Below are 9,803 nucleotides of genomic sequence, written 5' to 3' on the forward strand. Positions count from 1 at the left end.
GCATATTTCTACATTGTTCAACACATGGAAAGGAGCCATGCATGATGCAAATAAGACTTGTGTCCTCTTCACAGAGCTTAGATTCCTGCACTGGGGTCTTCCAAACTTAGGTACTAAGTGGCCCCTGCTAAGGGGAAAAACTAACCTTGTCAAAACTTCTTTATTAAATTACTTTGTATTTGATTCTTTTTTTAAAATGGGCATTTTTTCAAGTTGTTGATGGACCTTTATTTTATTTATTTATTTATATGCGGTGCTGAGAATCAAAAACAGTGCCTCATACCCTCTAAGGATCACTGAGTCACAGCCCCAGCCCTGTATTTGATTCTTAAATTTAAATTGAATTATTTTCATCCAATTATTATTTATCACATTATTTCTTAAACTGTATGAGCCTAAAACACAACATAAACTTCTTTTAGTACTTTTAGGATTATGGAGACCAGAGTACATTCACAAATAACTAAAATGACTCGAGCAGTAAAATTCAGATGAAATACATTAATGCAATGAAACTGACACCATTTTTCAGGCCTGAAATGCCTGCCAACATTATCCAGTGTCAGTGTGGTCCCACCTGCTCCTGGGCAGGTCCTAGGAGAGCCTACACTACACCTGACACAGGTGTGACGACTCCATTCTCATGTCACCTTTCTCAGCTGGTACAGCTGCTGCGGCCTTCATCCCAACAGTGCTCTGAGCTATCATCAGCTTCACTGAATGCTATTGCCTCTTTTCTTTACTAAGTCCATCTCTGGATCTTTCTCTATACTAGGGTTTACATGGCTCCAATTCATCAGGAATTCATATACAAATGCGGGGCACTGAGGCTGTGAGGGTGGACTAATATAATTAGATATTCCAATTTTCTAGGATAGGCCTTGAAAATATGTCCAATTATCATTAACATGAAACCAAAAGTCTTCATCTAATGGGAACTCAAGGAACCTCAAGAACATATCATGGAGCTGGGTGTGGTGGCACATGCATGTAATCCCAGTGAATCCGGAGGCTGAGGCAGGAGGATCACAAGTTTGAAACCAGCCCCAGTAACTTAGTGAGACCTTGTCTCAAAATAAAAATATAAAAGAGCTGGGGATGTGGCTCAGTGGTCAAGTACCCTTGGGGTTCAATTCCTGGTAATAAAAAACACAAAAAGCAAAAAAAATTTTAAAAATAAAACACAAACCATATTCTGGGCTCTGGTTTGGGGAATTCTTAACACAAAATGAGTGAGCTACAGGAGGTGACAGCATTAGAGGAAGAGCACACAGTGCCAGGGACCTGGATGAGAAGTCACACTTAATCTCAGAAAGAATCTGCACCATCACCTGACATGCTAAATCATAAGTTTAATTGGTTTTTACTTGCTTCAAAAGAACCAACCTGTAAACATGGCTGAAGGGCCTTACTTAATTCCAGTGAGTTGCTGAGGTCCCTCCTCAGCCTCCTCCCACTCCTTAGTCCTACAACATGACTCTTCACACATGAACGACCAGAACAATCCCAATATTAGTTCATATCAATATGAGATGCTATAACTGCATATCAACATTGTAGGGTCTGCACCACCCAAAACATTAGACAAAACCCCCACTGCATGATGTATGCCCCAGGTGGGTCGGCTGGACTAAATGAGTGGGTTGACTTCCTAGCAAGACACTAGCAGGCATTAAGGAAACTGAAAAACCAGAACTGCTCCTTGAATAAAATCTTCTACTTCAGGCCTTCCCAAATGCCACAATTCAATGGCCATCAACTCAAATTTTTTATTAAGCTACTGTGGTCTGTTTTGAAGGTGCTCTTTATCCTAAGATAGTGACCTCCTGATATTTTTTTGTGGTGGGGGATGGTTACTGGAGGTCTAACCCAGGGATACTTTATCACTGAGCTACATCCCCAACCCTTTTTTATTTTGAGACAGGGCCTTACTAAATTGCGGAGGCTGGCCTCAAACTTGCAATCCTCCTCTCTCAGCCTCCTGAGTCTCTGGGATTACAGATATGTGCCAGGTACCCAGCTCTTCTGACATTTTTGAGGCAAAAATACTTCTTTCTAAGTGAAATGGTGATGAACAGAGATGTCAGGGTCTTTGTATTGCCATATTTGTAAAAAAATGAAAATTTTGGCAATCCTCTAGTTGGACTTCCTGATTTTTGTTCTTCACTGCCTGTGAAGTAAACTTAAATCCATGCCTACAGTGATTGTACACAGATGTAGCAACTTTTTAAAGCTTTATCTATCTCTTTTATCCAGGCAAGACTGGAAAATGTTTAACTGATAACACTCCCTCCCTCTTCTCACACTACATAACACAGTATCTGCAGAACAACTGAAGGATAACATGGACGCCAATGAGCAAAGACCAGGAAATAAAGTCTCTAGATTAGCCTGGCTGACTAACATCTTGAACATTCAATTGCAAGGTGATTCTAAATCAGACTTGGAGGTAAATAAAAGCAAGATAAAAGTTAAGGTACTTTCAAAGAAAAGAGAAAACAAAAGGCAAAATCTGGAAACCACAGAAGACTACAAGGCCATATTTAAATCAGTGTGGTTATTTAAAACAAACATAACTACAGAAAATTCAAATATGAAGAACTGAAAACTCACTTCTTAGATTCAGTACCAGTGAAAGACTTTGCTAGCAAAGCTGGTTCAGGTTAGACCTTGGAAGTGGTCAAGTGATTTGGAGATCTTTGAAAATATTGCCAAGGAGGACAACAAAAATCAGATACGGATTTGGGAAAGACGCTTCACAGAGGAGCAGGTGCAAGAGCTGGTAATTTACCTGGGCACTTAATAACACTCCCCAAACGGGAAGTCCTGTGATGAAGGGCAAGGTTCCTTTCTGACACCCAAAGGTGAAGACAAACACTGTGAATGCTGCAGTGCAGGATACAGGATCAGACACAGCAGAGAGGCTGGACATGTGCGTTAGGGAGGCCAAGGGACTTCTCTGGAGACCAGAGAGAAAACAAAACTTCCCCTGGCAATTCCAGTACATTCTGCCCAGAGATCAAGGTGGAGGCCTCAAGGTCTAATGCATTCCTCTTTCTCCAACACCCCAGTTCCCCCTTCACGGGGTGACCTTGAGGAGAAGTCTTCTACCTCACCCTGCCTATTCTTAGGCTTAGGGCTACAGAACATAGAGAAGAAAAATATTTGCCCCCAACTCATCACGAAATGCTTTAAGATCTCCAGAGGAAGCTGCGACCAAAATAAGATGGGTTCTTAGCATCCTCAGAAGCAGAAAACAGACATCTCAAATAAACAGCCTTCATAAAAAGGCGACGTGGAAGCTCTTTTCATTCTGCCCAGAAATATTAAGTGAACAAAAGCAGGGCTCCAAATAGCAAGCATGTAGTGCACTACCATTTGTGTAAAAAGAATGGGGTGTTTGGAATATCCAAAGTGAACTTGCACTAGATGTATAAAATATATTAGATGTGCATGGACTATCTCTGGAGGATGAAGAAATCAGTACTACTGGTTTCCTCTGAAGAATAAAACCACATGGCAGGGATCAGGGTGGACTGAGACATATTTACTATACAACTTTTTGTGCCTTTCAAATATTTTTTTCATCATATACCTATTTTTTAAAACACAAAAGTTGAATTAAAAACATTAAAAATTGTTTTAAATTTAAATAAAATCAATTTAAGAATGAAATAGTCTTTTTGCAACAAAGCAAATACTCCCTTTAATCTGGTTAACTTTCTTGTCCCACACCAGATGCTCAACTTGTTGAACTTAATGAACTGCCACTTAAAGACAACAAAAGAATCAGAAACCTGGCAAACCCAGGGTCATCCATGTTCCAATTCTCTAATCAACTCTTTACCTGTCAGCTACTTAACTACTCAAAAGAACAGAGAATGGGTCCATGTGGAATAAGCCCTTCACCCACCTGGGTCCACACGTCCTGGGTAACAGCAGGGCTCCTCATCTGTCCACACCAGCCATTTTATAAACAGAAAATATTTAATTCCCCAAATAATGCCATGGAACCAAGACAACAAAAGTATACATGTGCAGATATAAAATGATCCTTAAGGGAAATAATATCACCATCTATATGCTATCAATACAGAATTGGGGCCTGGGGATGTGGCTCAGTGATAGAGTGCTTGCCCAGCATGCATGAGGTCCTGGGTTCAATCCCCAGCACCACCAAAAAAAAAAATGGAAGCACAGGGGTTAAAAATGACCTTAATCATGCACTGGTCAAAAATGCTGGACCATGAAAAGCTGTTGTAAAATCAACACCAAACCACATCAAGAGACTTTGCACTTCTAGTGCTCTGTTCCTGGGGACAGCTCAGTCCAACATGAAACAGGAAGGCTAGAACACCTCATGTCCATGTCATCTACATTCTTAAACTGGTCAAGGAGGGTTCAAAACCCACCATCCGATAAAAATAAGAATATTGTAAGCGAGAATTTTGCCACATGGAATTCCATTATATCGGAAGTGTCTCTCTTGCCAGGGCTTTTCACACAGTGGGATTTTAGGCCAAACACTAAGAGAGATTCTTCCTGTCTTCCATAGGAAATTGTCCTGTACTCTGGGCAGAAAGGAGTTCTGGGCAAGAGCGGTGGGAGCCCACTGTAGTGTGTGTGAGTCTGCCAAAGATCATTAGGAGAAAGGTATTAGTGAATGAATCAAGGAATAAGGTGAATGAGAAGCCCTTCCACAGCAATGTCCTGAGAAAAGAACAAGATAGAAAGTGCCCATATAGTGGCACCTATTTCACTTAAACAAAAAACCAAAGCTCAAGAAAAGAAAGGAAAAGAAAGTGCTAATCAATGGGTTTTGTCAAAACAGAGAAGACAAAAACCAAAGGGGAATGGATTTCTGGGGAAAAAAAATTTAGAAACAAGATGACAGATATCTTTCCTTTAAAAGTAAATGGGCTGGCAAACTGAGTGTCCCCATCTGTCAAAACCATGAAGACAGAGAAAATGAAAGTGAAAGTAAAAAGGGACTGAAATAAGAGTGAAAAGACCACTGATTGAATTTGCCCTCTGGTTAATTTCAAGTCCTTGAAAAGAACAGGAAAAATGCAGATAAACCAGTGAACAAGTTACATTACCAGCAAGATTCAGTCACATACTTCTGTCTCTGCCAGGCCACACGGGTGCTGCTGCTGCTCCCCCTACTCAAATGACTAAGGAACTTGCTTAAATGCATTGACACATGATCCCTGAACTTCTGAAAAGCACTTAATACAGTGGCTCATGAAATCTTAATCTAAAAATGTTCATCCATTTATAATCAAGCTGCATCACACCGACAGCCAGGGAGGAAGGCTGAACAGAGGGAATACATATGTGGAAGGACACCCTGGAGATTGGAATCATCAGGGACTTTGTTTACCACTTTGAGAGATTCCCTCCCACCCCCTTTAAAGATAATAAAATTTGGCACCTAAGAAGAGTGTAATTACATGAGAAAAACTGACTTATCTGATTCAATGAAAGAAAAACAAGTAAGATAAAAATGCAATGGGACTTGGAAACCCCTGCAGATGTCTATGCTAAAATGAAATTTGGAATATATTTAATGAATCAAGGGTGGGGGAGTTGGAATTAGCTCCTGATAGAAAATATTTGGTGGTAGATATGCAGAAAAATTGTACAAAGGGACATCAAAACATTCTATTTAGCAAATCTATAGTACCTACTATGTGCCAGGCACTGTTCTAAATGTTTCCAATATATAAGTCATGCACTTTTAAAAACAATCTTCTGGGCTGGGGATATAGCTCAGTTGGTAGAGTGCTTGCCTTACAAGCACAAGGCCCTGGGTTCTAAATCCCCAGCACCACAAAAAAAAAAAAAAAAAAAAGACCCTGCAATGAAAAAAAAAACAATCTTCTAACCTAAGCACCATTATCTTCTTGTTTCGCAGGTGAGGAAACAGGCACAGAGAGGTTAAGGAACAAAGTCACACAGCTACTAAGAGGCAAGGCTAAGATTCAAGCCCAGGCACTCAGCCACCAGATCTGTGCTCCTAATCTCTCTGGTCTCCCCAAACAGAGAATGAGAGAACTAGGCTAGGAATGAAATGCAAGTCATGCACTAGCCAGGGTCAATAGATCAACCCTTAGTCATGGCTCTGTGATGACCAGCCAGCCAGGTGCCTGCCTCAGGACTCAGTTTCCTCATCAGCACACTGAGGAGACTGAATTAGATGAGCTCTTAGGAGCCTTCAGCTCTAAAACATCAAGTTCATGCTGATAATCAGCAATATGTGGACTAATGTATTTTTTGGTTGGCTATTCAACCAAATTCATTCTCAAACAGGAGCAAGTTTTATAAGATTCTTCCTCTGTCTCTTGACCTTCAGATGATTATATCCTCTCTATTCAGGCAACTGACAGAAGGTAGTAAAGGGACAAAATAGATGGTTTGTCTTTTAGACTCTGCTTAATATGGTTATAACCAAATGGCCCATGAAAAGCTCTGGGAACAGATCATGTTGACTCTGCCAGACCTGCAATCTCCAGGTCCCTCTCCTAAGCCGGTTCTTGGAAGCTGCCTCTGGATTTGGTTACTGGAATGCAGGTGAAACTGACAAACTGGAGGTGGAGCAACCAAAAGAGAGACTAAATTCATAATAGTTCAAATTAAGGAGTTTCATAGTGGAAAAATAAACCATTTGGTTATTTATCTTTGGGTAAATCTCTTCATATAATCCATTCTCTTTGCTTATATCAACACTTGAGAGCTGAAACCTCAAAATTCATTATGGGTAAATTCAACACCCACTTTGATCCTACTGGACACCCAGAAATATCCTCAATCTAGGCATTAAATGTCAGCCATAGTGCATCTGTGGATGGAGAGAGTCCTTACAGATGGATCATGCAATGCTCCCTCGGGAGTCCTTCCTAAACATCCCTGACAGGTGGCTGTCATCCGGCCTCTGCCTGGACACTTCCAAGGTCGAGGCGCTGGTTGCCTGGTCTGGCAGGCTGCCTCCATCGCTGCTGGACAGCTCTCATTGTGGGGAAAAACCACGAAAAGCCTAGAACAGAGACCCGCGTGGGGTCACGCTCAATAAGTGCACCTCCAAGTGGGTCAAAAACTGTCTCTCTAGAACTTGAACCCATTGGTCCTGGGTGCGCCCCGCGATACCCAAATGCAGAGGCCCCCTCGAATATCAGTGGCTGTAAACAGGCCCCCCGGTTCTCTCCTTCCAGGTTTGGATCCGGGACCTTCTTCACCAAGTGTGGACAGCAAACCCTTCTCCATCTCCCTCAGGCCCCAAGAGTGCGCATCGATGGGACGGCAGCCAGGAGGCCGCGGTCGGAGTTGTCCCCAGCCTCGGTTCTCCGAGCTGGAGGGGACAAAGGACCTTCCGGAAGGCGTATCCCTCCGTGGTCCTGGTTGTCTCCGCCACTGGGAAAGCCGGCCCTGGGGACCGCCGCGGTGCCAGATGGCGGGACCCCTGCGGCGCTAAATGACAGGACCGCGAGGATCCCCGAGGATCCGGGGCGCTCAGGCTGCGGCGCGAAGGGCCGAGCCACACTGGGAACCGCGGGGCCGGGGATGTTGGCCCGACGGCACCAGGGCGCGATCCCGGCTCCGCGAAGCTCGCTAGGTTGTGGCTTTACCTGCGCGAGGTTGACTACGGCGGCCCAGCTCGCCCCGAGTCCGGCTCCCGCAGCTCCGCCGCTACCGGCTGCGCTCATGGAAATGCAGCCGGAACCCCTGGCCAGTGCAGCTCCCGCCGCTACCGGCCCCGCCCAAGCAACTGCCGCCACGCCCCTGACTACCGCCTCTGCCACGCCTCCAGCTGCAGGAGTCCGCCTATTCATTGGGTAGCTCAGCTGCTACTCTACTTGCCCAACGCGCTCATTGCTCCTGATTGGCAACCCGTTGGTCAATGGAGCTGCTTCTCAGAGAGGAGGCGGGGGTCCTTAGTGGAGCTCTTTGACTATTGGTTACTTTTGACGTCTTTGGCCCGTGGGCCAAGACGCTGCTGGGTAAGGCCCGCCCCGAGGGGGCTTGGAAAAGAGAGCTCGGCTAGAAGATGGGTGGTGTTTGATGTTGATTAGGGTGGGGTGAAGAGAGGGGGCGATTGTGACCGCAAGCTAGTTTGGGAGTCTAGGTAAGGTCTAGTGTCATCTGAGGATGAGAGGAGAAAGGTCGGCTGGTAGCTCAGCTACGGGGACTGGTGGGACCAGGCAGACCGACTAATCACCTGTAACCCAGAATTCAGGGGTCGAAATTTGGAATCATAACCCAGGAGAGAGGAGGGAAGGCAATGAGTCGCCCAACCAGAAGGAGATGAAAGGATGTGGAGGCAGAGTCCTCTGGGGATAGGGGATGGGGACAGGAATCTGAGGGACCGGTTTGGACCTCAGTTATCCTTTCACACCTTAACCAACCCCTTGCCAGTAGGAGGCCTCTTGGAAGAATGTAGCCTTTAAGGTCTGATAGAGAATTGAAGTGGTACTAGAGTGTGGGCTTGGGCAAGTCACTTAACCTTTCTGCGTTCTCCCTGATTTCTTCATTTGGCAAGTGGGGGTAGCACTAGTAGTTGATGACAGGATTAACCAACTCTGGTAAACATTAACAGTGCCTCGCATTCACTAGGCATTCATCAGGACTGATTCTTCACTCACTTACCCCATCCGTCCATGGAAGTAGGCCCAATTCTAAAATTCTATGAGCCTGAAACTGCTTTTGCAATGCATGTGTTTACTAAGAATAGAACACTTGAGGGACTTGAAATGTAACTCCCGTGGGGCAGACAGGGACACATTACCAAGACACAGTGGGGCTATAAGAGAAAGACGGGATGAAATGGGAAGAGCCAAATAGCCAGAATATGGAAGTAGTATTTGAGTGAATGCTAAATTTTTTCCAGTATATTTCAGGATTGTGACAAGGAAGTGGGCTGGCTTAGGTTTCATGGAGGGTGACCAAATAACATCCTTCAATGACTGCTCGGTTCTGGACCAAAAATCACTGCTGGAAATACATCTGTCATTTCCCTGAAGCACATTCCCCATTCTTAACGTGTAGACATCTGAGAGTACGAACAGAAATAGTCTCTTTAGGCTGAATTGAGCCCCAGATATTTTGTGTTCACCTTTGAAAGAACCCACACCCATGGTACATTAGAGTGAAGGAGGAGAAAGAATCCTTTGCCATTACTGTATATTTTTTTGGTACTGGGAATTGAACCCAGGAGCCTTCAACAGCCCTTTTATTTTTTATTTTGAGACAGTGTCTCACTAAGTTGCTTAGGGTCTCACTGAGTTGCTGACAGTAGCCTCAAACTTGTGATCCTTATGCCTCAGTCTCCCTAGTCTCTGGGATTACAGGCATGCATCCCCATGCTTGGCTCATTGTTGTATCTTTAATCCAATTATCGTGTGACCTAAAATAAAATTTCATCTCAACATTTATTTATTCTTCAACATTCTCTTTCATCTTGGAAAAGAAAAACCCAGACTTTTGAGGCAAGGAATTTTAGTGAGAGACCCCTCACCACCTCACTCCATGCTCCTGACTCTTGGTGTTAAAACTGTTTAGACTTCCAGAAAAGACCTTTAGGTTTGTCACCAGATAAGTACATGAGGCAATGCATGTGTTATCTAGTTTGATGACATTCCACAATGTTTATATATATCAAAATGTCATGTTATACACCCTTAATATATACAATTTTTGTCAATGAAAATTTTAAAAAATAATTGAAGAATAGTTTTATTACTAGTCAGGGATGTCTGTGGGTGTGCATGCATGGGCATGTTTGGTTCTGATCCACAGTTTCCTGGTTC

The 9,803-nt window shown here is 43.8% G+C and overlaps 1 protein-coding gene and 1 non-coding gene across 2 annotated transcripts in view; one reads left to right on the plus strand and one right to left on the minus strand.

The window, feature by feature from the left end:
* Abhd2 (abhydrolase domain containing 2, acylglycerol lipase) overlaps nucleotides 1–7,751 on the minus strand; it is a 96,631-nt gene extending 88,880 nt beyond the window's left edge. Inside the window, exon 1 of the mRNA XM_047540380.1 lies at nucleotides 7,626–7,751. The gene's annotated coding sequence lies outside the window, so the exon portion shown is untranslated. The remainder of the gene's footprint in view (nucleotides 1–7,625) is intronic.
* Trnaa-agc (transfer RNA alanine (anticodon AGC)) lies at nucleotides 4,108–4,179 on the plus strand. The gene has a single exon. It is a non-coding gene; the product is annotated as a tRNA-Ala (tRNA).
* Nucleotides 7,752–9,803: the final 2,052 nt, after the last annotated feature.

The sequence above is a fragment of the Sciurus carolinensis genome, chromosome 2 (assembly GCF_902686445.1).
Source record: "Sciurus carolinensis chromosome 2, mSciCar1.2, whole genome shotgun sequence".
Taxonomy (NCBI): domain Eukaryota; kingdom Metazoa; phylum Chordata; class Mammalia; order Rodentia; family Sciuridae; genus Sciurus; species Sciurus carolinensis.